This window comes from Panthera onca, chromosome B1 (genome assembly GCF_046562875.1).
Source record: "Panthera onca isolate mPanOnc1 chromosome B1, mPanOnc1 haplotype 2, whole genome shotgun sequence".
In the NCBI taxonomy this organism is placed as follows: domain Eukaryota; kingdom Metazoa; phylum Chordata; class Mammalia; order Carnivora; family Felidae; genus Panthera; species Panthera onca.
In genome coordinates, this window is record NC_138342.1 from 144,572,055 (window position 1) to 144,578,141 (window position 6,087).

At 35.2% G+C, this 6,087-nt stretch overlaps 1 pseudogene; it reads right to left on the bottom strand.

Moving 5' to 3' along the window:
• Nucleotides 1–4,726: 4,726 nt before the first annotated feature.
• LOC132693224 (peptidyl-prolyl cis-trans isomerase A pseudogene) lies at nt 4,727–5,295 on the bottom strand (annotated as a pseudogene).
• Between the last annotated feature and the right edge of the window lie 792 nt (nt 5,296–6,087).

A 6,087-nucleotide genomic window follows, 5' to 3' on the forward strand; every position in this document is an offset into this window, starting at 1 on the left:
CTACCTTGATAAAGGCAGTTGGGACTTTTTCCCTCTGTCTTGATTTTCTGAAAAAAGAAAATGTATGTGTTAATATATTTTATTTCTTAAATTTTGGATATACTTCAACAATGAAGCCAACTGGGCCTAGAATTTTCTTTATGAGAAGGTTTTCAATTGTATATTCAATTTCCTTAGTCAAAACAGGACTGTTTTGAGTTTTTATTTCTTCCCGCTTCAGTTTTGGTTAACTTGTGATTATCAAGGACTTTATGATTTTTTCAAACTGATGCATTTATTTTATATATATATTTTTATTCCATTGTATGTTCTTAAAAACTTTTTGTGGGTCTGTACTGATGTCCACATTTTCATTTCTGATACTGGATGTTTATCTTTCCTTTTATTATTTGTTTTTACATCATTTTATCTAGAAATATATCAATATTATTTACTTTGTCAAAGAACCATATTTTAGTTTTAATCGGTTTTCTCAAATTTTTTTTTTTGCTTTTTAAATTTCACTAATATCCTCTCTTAACTATTTGCCTTCTACTTACTATATACATGACTTGTTTTGTGGCCCAGTATAAGGTTCATCTTGGTGAACATTTCATGTACATTTATAAAACACAGTTGTTCTGCAGTTGTTCAGCCCAGTGTTCAAGTTGTAGTGAGAGTGGATATCCCTTTCTTGTTCCTGACAGTATTTAGAGGAAATGGTCTCAGTTTTTCCCCCCACTAAGAATAATGTTATCTATGGGTTTTCATAGATGGCCTTTATTCTGTTGAAGTATGTTCCCTCTAAACCTACTTTGTTGAGGATTTTTATCATGAATGGATGTTGTACTTTTGTCAAATGCTTTTTCTGTGTCTATTGAAACAATCATATGGTTCGTATCATTTCTCTTATCATGTTGGTTGATTTGTGAATATTGAATCACCCTTGCAACCAATGAATAAATCCCACTAGATCACACTGAATGATTTTTTTTAATGTATTGTTGAATTCAGTTTGCTAATATTTCATTGAGAATTTTTGCATCTGTGTTCATTAGGGATATTGGCCTGTAGTTCTCTTTCTTAGTGGAGTCTTAATCTGGTTTTGGTATCAGGTATCATAGAATGAATTTGGAAGTTTTCCTTCCTTTCCTGTTTTTCTTTTTTGTTGTTGTTGTTTTTGTTTGTTTGTTTGGGTTTTTTTTTTTGTTTTGTTTTGTTTTGTTTGGAATAGTTTGAGAAGAATAGGTTTAAGTCTTCTTTAAATGTTTGGTAAAATTCTCCTGTGAGGACATCTGGTCCTGGACTTTTCTTTGTTGGGAGATTTTTTTTTATTACTGATTCAACTTCTCTGTTGGTTATTGCTCTGTTCAAGTTTTCCATTTCTTCATGCTTCAGTTGTGATAGGTTAGATGTTTCTAGGAATTTAACCATTTTTTCCAAGTTGTCCAATTTGTTGGCATATAGTTTTTCATAATACTCTCTTATAATCCTTTGTATTTCTGTGATATTGGCTGTTATTTCTCCTCTCTTGTTCATGATTTTACTTATTTGAGTCCTTTCTCTTTTATTTTTGATAATTCCAGCTAGAAGTTTATCAATTTAATTAATATTTTTAATGAGCCAGCTCCTTGTTTCATTGGTCTGTTCTATTGTTTTTTGGCTTCTACATCATTCATTTCTGCTCTAACATTTATTATTTCTTCCTTCTGGTGGTTTTAGGTTTTATTTGCTGTTCTTTTCCTAGTTTCTTTAGGTTGTAAGGTTAGATTGTTTATTTGAGATTTTTCTTGCTCGTTGAGGTAGGCCTGTATTGCAATGTATTCTTCCCTCTTAGGACCACTTTCACTGCATCCCAAAGATTTTGAACCATAGTGTTTTCATTTTCATTTGTTTCCATGTATATTTTTTTATTTCTTCTTTGATTTCCTGGTTGACCCATTCATTGCTTAATAACATGTTATTTAACCTCTATGTATTTGTGATCTTTCCAAATTTCTTCTTGTGATTGACCTCTAGTTTCATGGTTTGTGGTCAGAAAAGGTGCATGGTACAATTCCACTCTCTTTGTATTTGCTGAAACCTGTTTTGTGACCTCATATGTGATGTATTCTGGACAATGTCCCATGTGCATTTGAATAGAATGTGTTATCTGCTGTTTTAGGATGGAACGTTCTGAATATATCTGTTAAGTCTATCTGGTCCAGAGTGTCATCTAAAGCTGTTGTTTCCTTGTTGATTTTCTATCTAGATGATCTATTCATTGATGTGAAGACATTGTTAAAATATCCTACTGGTATTGTATTATTATTAGCTTCCTTATATTTGTTATTACTTAATATATTTGGTCCTCCCATGTTGCATGTATAATTATTTATGTTTGTTATATCTTCTTGTTGCATAGATCCCTTAATTATGATATAATTCTCTTCTTCATCTCTTGTTACAGTCTTTGTTTTAAAATCTAGTTTGTCTGATATAAGTATGGCTACTACAGCTTTCTTTTTAAATTCATTAGCATGACAGATGGTTCACCATCCCCTCACTTTCAAACTGCAGGTAACTTTAGGTCTAAAGTGAGTGTCTTGTAGGCAGCATATATATGGGTCTTGTGTTTTTTATCCACTCTGACACCCTATGTCTTTTGATTGGAGTGGTTAGTACATTTACTTTCAAATGTTTGTTTCTGGAGATGTTCTCTGATCTTTTCTTGTTTTTGTCAGTTTTGGTCTTTCTGTTCCACTCAGAGTCCCCTTTAACATTTCTTGCAGGGATGGTTTAGTGGTTAAGAACTCCTTTAATTTTGTTTGTCAGGGAAACTCTATGTATCCTTCTATTCTGAAATATAAACTTGCTGGATAGAGTATCCGCAGCTGCATATTTATGCCATTCAGCACTTTGAATATCATTCCACTCTCTTCTGGCTTGGTACATTTTTGTTGAAAAATCTCCTACTAGCTTTATGTGTTTTCCCTTGTAATCTAAGGACTTCTTTTGTCTTGCTCCTTTTAGGATTCTTTCTTTATCACTAGATTTTGCAAATTTAATTCCAATATGTCTTGATTTGGGCCTGCTCTTGTTGATTTTGATGGGAGTTCTCTGTGCTTCCTACATCCAGATGTCTATTTCCTTCCCCACTTAGAAAACTTTTCAGCTATTATTTCTTGAAATAAAGTCTCTGCCCCCTTTTTTCTCTCTTCTTCTTGGACTCCTATAATATGAATATTACTACATTTCATGGAGTCACTGAGTTCTCTAAGTCCATCCTCATATTCCATAATTCTTCTTTATCTCTTTTGTTCAGCTTCATTATTTCCATTATTTTGTTTTCTTGTTAGTAATTTGTTCCTCTGCTTCTTCCAGCCTGCTGTTCATTGCATCAAGCCTGTTTCCAATCTTGTTTACTGCATTTTTCATCTCTGATTGATTCTTTTGTAAGCCTTTTATCTCTGTAGTAAGGTTCTCACTGATTTCTTCTATTCTTTTCTCAAGCCCAGTGAATATCCTTATGATTGTTGCTTTAGGTTCTTATATCAATTTGCTTATGATAAGCGATTTCTCTGGGTTTGGCTTTATCTGGTTCTTTCATTTGAGATGAATTCTTCTATCTTGGCCTTTTTTGTAAGTCTACCTCCTTCTTTGTGTTAGAAAAGCCAGTTATGTTTCCTTCTTATGAAAGTAATGACCTTATGAGGAAAAGGTCATGTAGTGCCCAGGACCTGGGTGTCCCTCTGGTGTGTGCTGCATGTGCTTTGCTGTCGTGTTTTGGCTGCTCTATCCTTCAGGTCATTTGTCTACAGAGGCTCTTCCTGACTGTTCTGGGCAGTGTTTGGTCCCTGGCCTGAATGTGGTGAGTTTTCATTAGATGTATTCTGATCTGCTTGTGAAATGAGACTTGACACCAACTCTACCAGAACCAAGGATCTGCAGAACTCGGGTCAAGAAACATCATATGGGCAGGGGTTTATGTTGGGGAAAGGCCTGCCATACTGGAACTGAGGCAACTGGACTGAAAGAGCAGTCATACCAGAGCATAGAGTGTCAGGCTTGGTGTAAGCAGTTAGGCATCCAGTGTTGATGCTGGGCTGCTTCCCCTAGGTGTCTCGCTGTTTATGTTGAGGGGTGGGGGAGAAAAAATGGCCTCAGCCAGTTCCTTTCTTTCTGAGCGGCATCTCTATGAATGCTGCCTCTCAGGATCAGGCTCTGAGAAGATCAAATAATCTCCCCACTGTGTGTCTCATGTGTTTTTCAGATTGCTGTTTCCAAGCTGTCTGCCCCTGGGGTTGTTTGCCTGCCTTGTCTCCAGAAGCATTACAGTGCCCTCTGGGTTCTATCCCAGCCAAACCCACTGACTTTTAAAACACTAGGCTTTAAAGAAGTGGTGTGGGCCAGGTTTGTGCTGGTCTTCTAGGGGCAGGGCCCACCAAGCTGGGACTGAAGCACTCTTGACCGAGTCACATTCATTTTTAAATGATATTTATACTGTATAGAAATTTAGAGTTTGGCACATTTTTTTTTTCTTTCAGCACTTTGAAGATGTTCTTCCATTATTCTTTGTTTTGTTGTTGTTGTGTTTAGTTTTTATTTCACAATCAAAGCCTTAAATCTGCAATCCAGCCAGACTTGGAGGGGAATAAGGAAAATATGGAGGCCACAGAATTGTAATGAAAGCATAAAGATTATGGATATTTTGAGCAGATTGAGGCAAAGGGGTACTTTTCTGAGCAATAGAAGGAATGGCCTGGTAGTTAAGATAAAACACAAGTCAAATTTATTAGATTTGTCCACAGTCAGCAATGGGGATCTTGCTGTTCTTGCTATTCCTGGGCCCAAAGTTCTCCATGGTTTCCACAATATTCATGCCCTTTTTCACCTTGCCAAAGACCACATGCTTGCCATCCAACTACTCAGTCTTTGCAGTGCTGATTAAAAACTGGGAATCATCTATGTTGGGTCTAGCATATGGCATGGACAAGATGCTAGGACTTGTATGCTTCAGGATGAAATTTTCATCATCAAATTGCTCCCCATAGGTTGACTTCTTCCCAGTGCCATCATGGCATGTGAAGTCACGACCCTTGCACTTAAATCCCAGAATAATCTTGTGAAAGCAGGCACTTTTATAACCAAATCATTTCTCCTCAGAGCTCAGAGAAGGAAATTTTCTGTTGTTTTTGGAACTTCGTCTGTAATCAGCTCAATGGAGACACAGCCCAAGGAATCACTATCCAAGGAATATGCTGGGGTTGACCATGGCTGGGTAGCATGGGTACCTCCAAGGTGGCTGTGTGTGCAAGGCCACTGTTTCACTTTCATTTGGGTAACATTATTCTTTTGAGAGATGACCGTGTATATTTTTGTTTTTCTATTTGTATTGTGTTTCTTTTCTCTCTGGCTGCTTTTATAATAAAATTTAAATTTCTCACTATTCCTGGATTTCAAAAAATTTATTAAAATATTTCTTGCTATGGTCATATCTGTGATTAGCCTACATAAGATTCACTGAGCTTTTCCTTTTTTTTTTTTTTTTGATTTGTGGATTATTGGCATCTATCAAATTTGGAAGCATTATTTCTTAAAATTGTTTTCTGCCCTTCTCTCCTCTTTCTAGAACTGCAATTGCACATATGCTACACTACATGATAGTGCTTTGCAGGTAACTAATACTGTTCATTTTCTTTCAGTCTTTTTTTTCTTTTTTTATCTTTATACTTAGGCCTAAATAGTCCTATGCCTTTAAGTTCTCCCCTGCCTCTATTTTTTCCTTCCAATCTCTTACATTATTTTATTCTCGCCCAGTGAATTTTGCATCTCAGCTATTACATTTTTCATTTGGAAAAATTCTTTTTGTTCTTTTCTATAAATGCTATTCTTTTCTATAAATATTTCTATTTCTATATTTATATTTCTAAATATTATATTTCTATAAAAATATAAATATAAATGCTTTTCTTTTCTATAAATGCTATTTCTCTCCTAATTATGTTCTTTTTTTCCTCTACACCCTTGAGCATATTTATTATATTTATAACATATATTTTATTTTATTTTTAATGTTTATTCATTTTTTTGAGAGACAGAGACAGAGATAAAGTGGGGGAGGGGCAG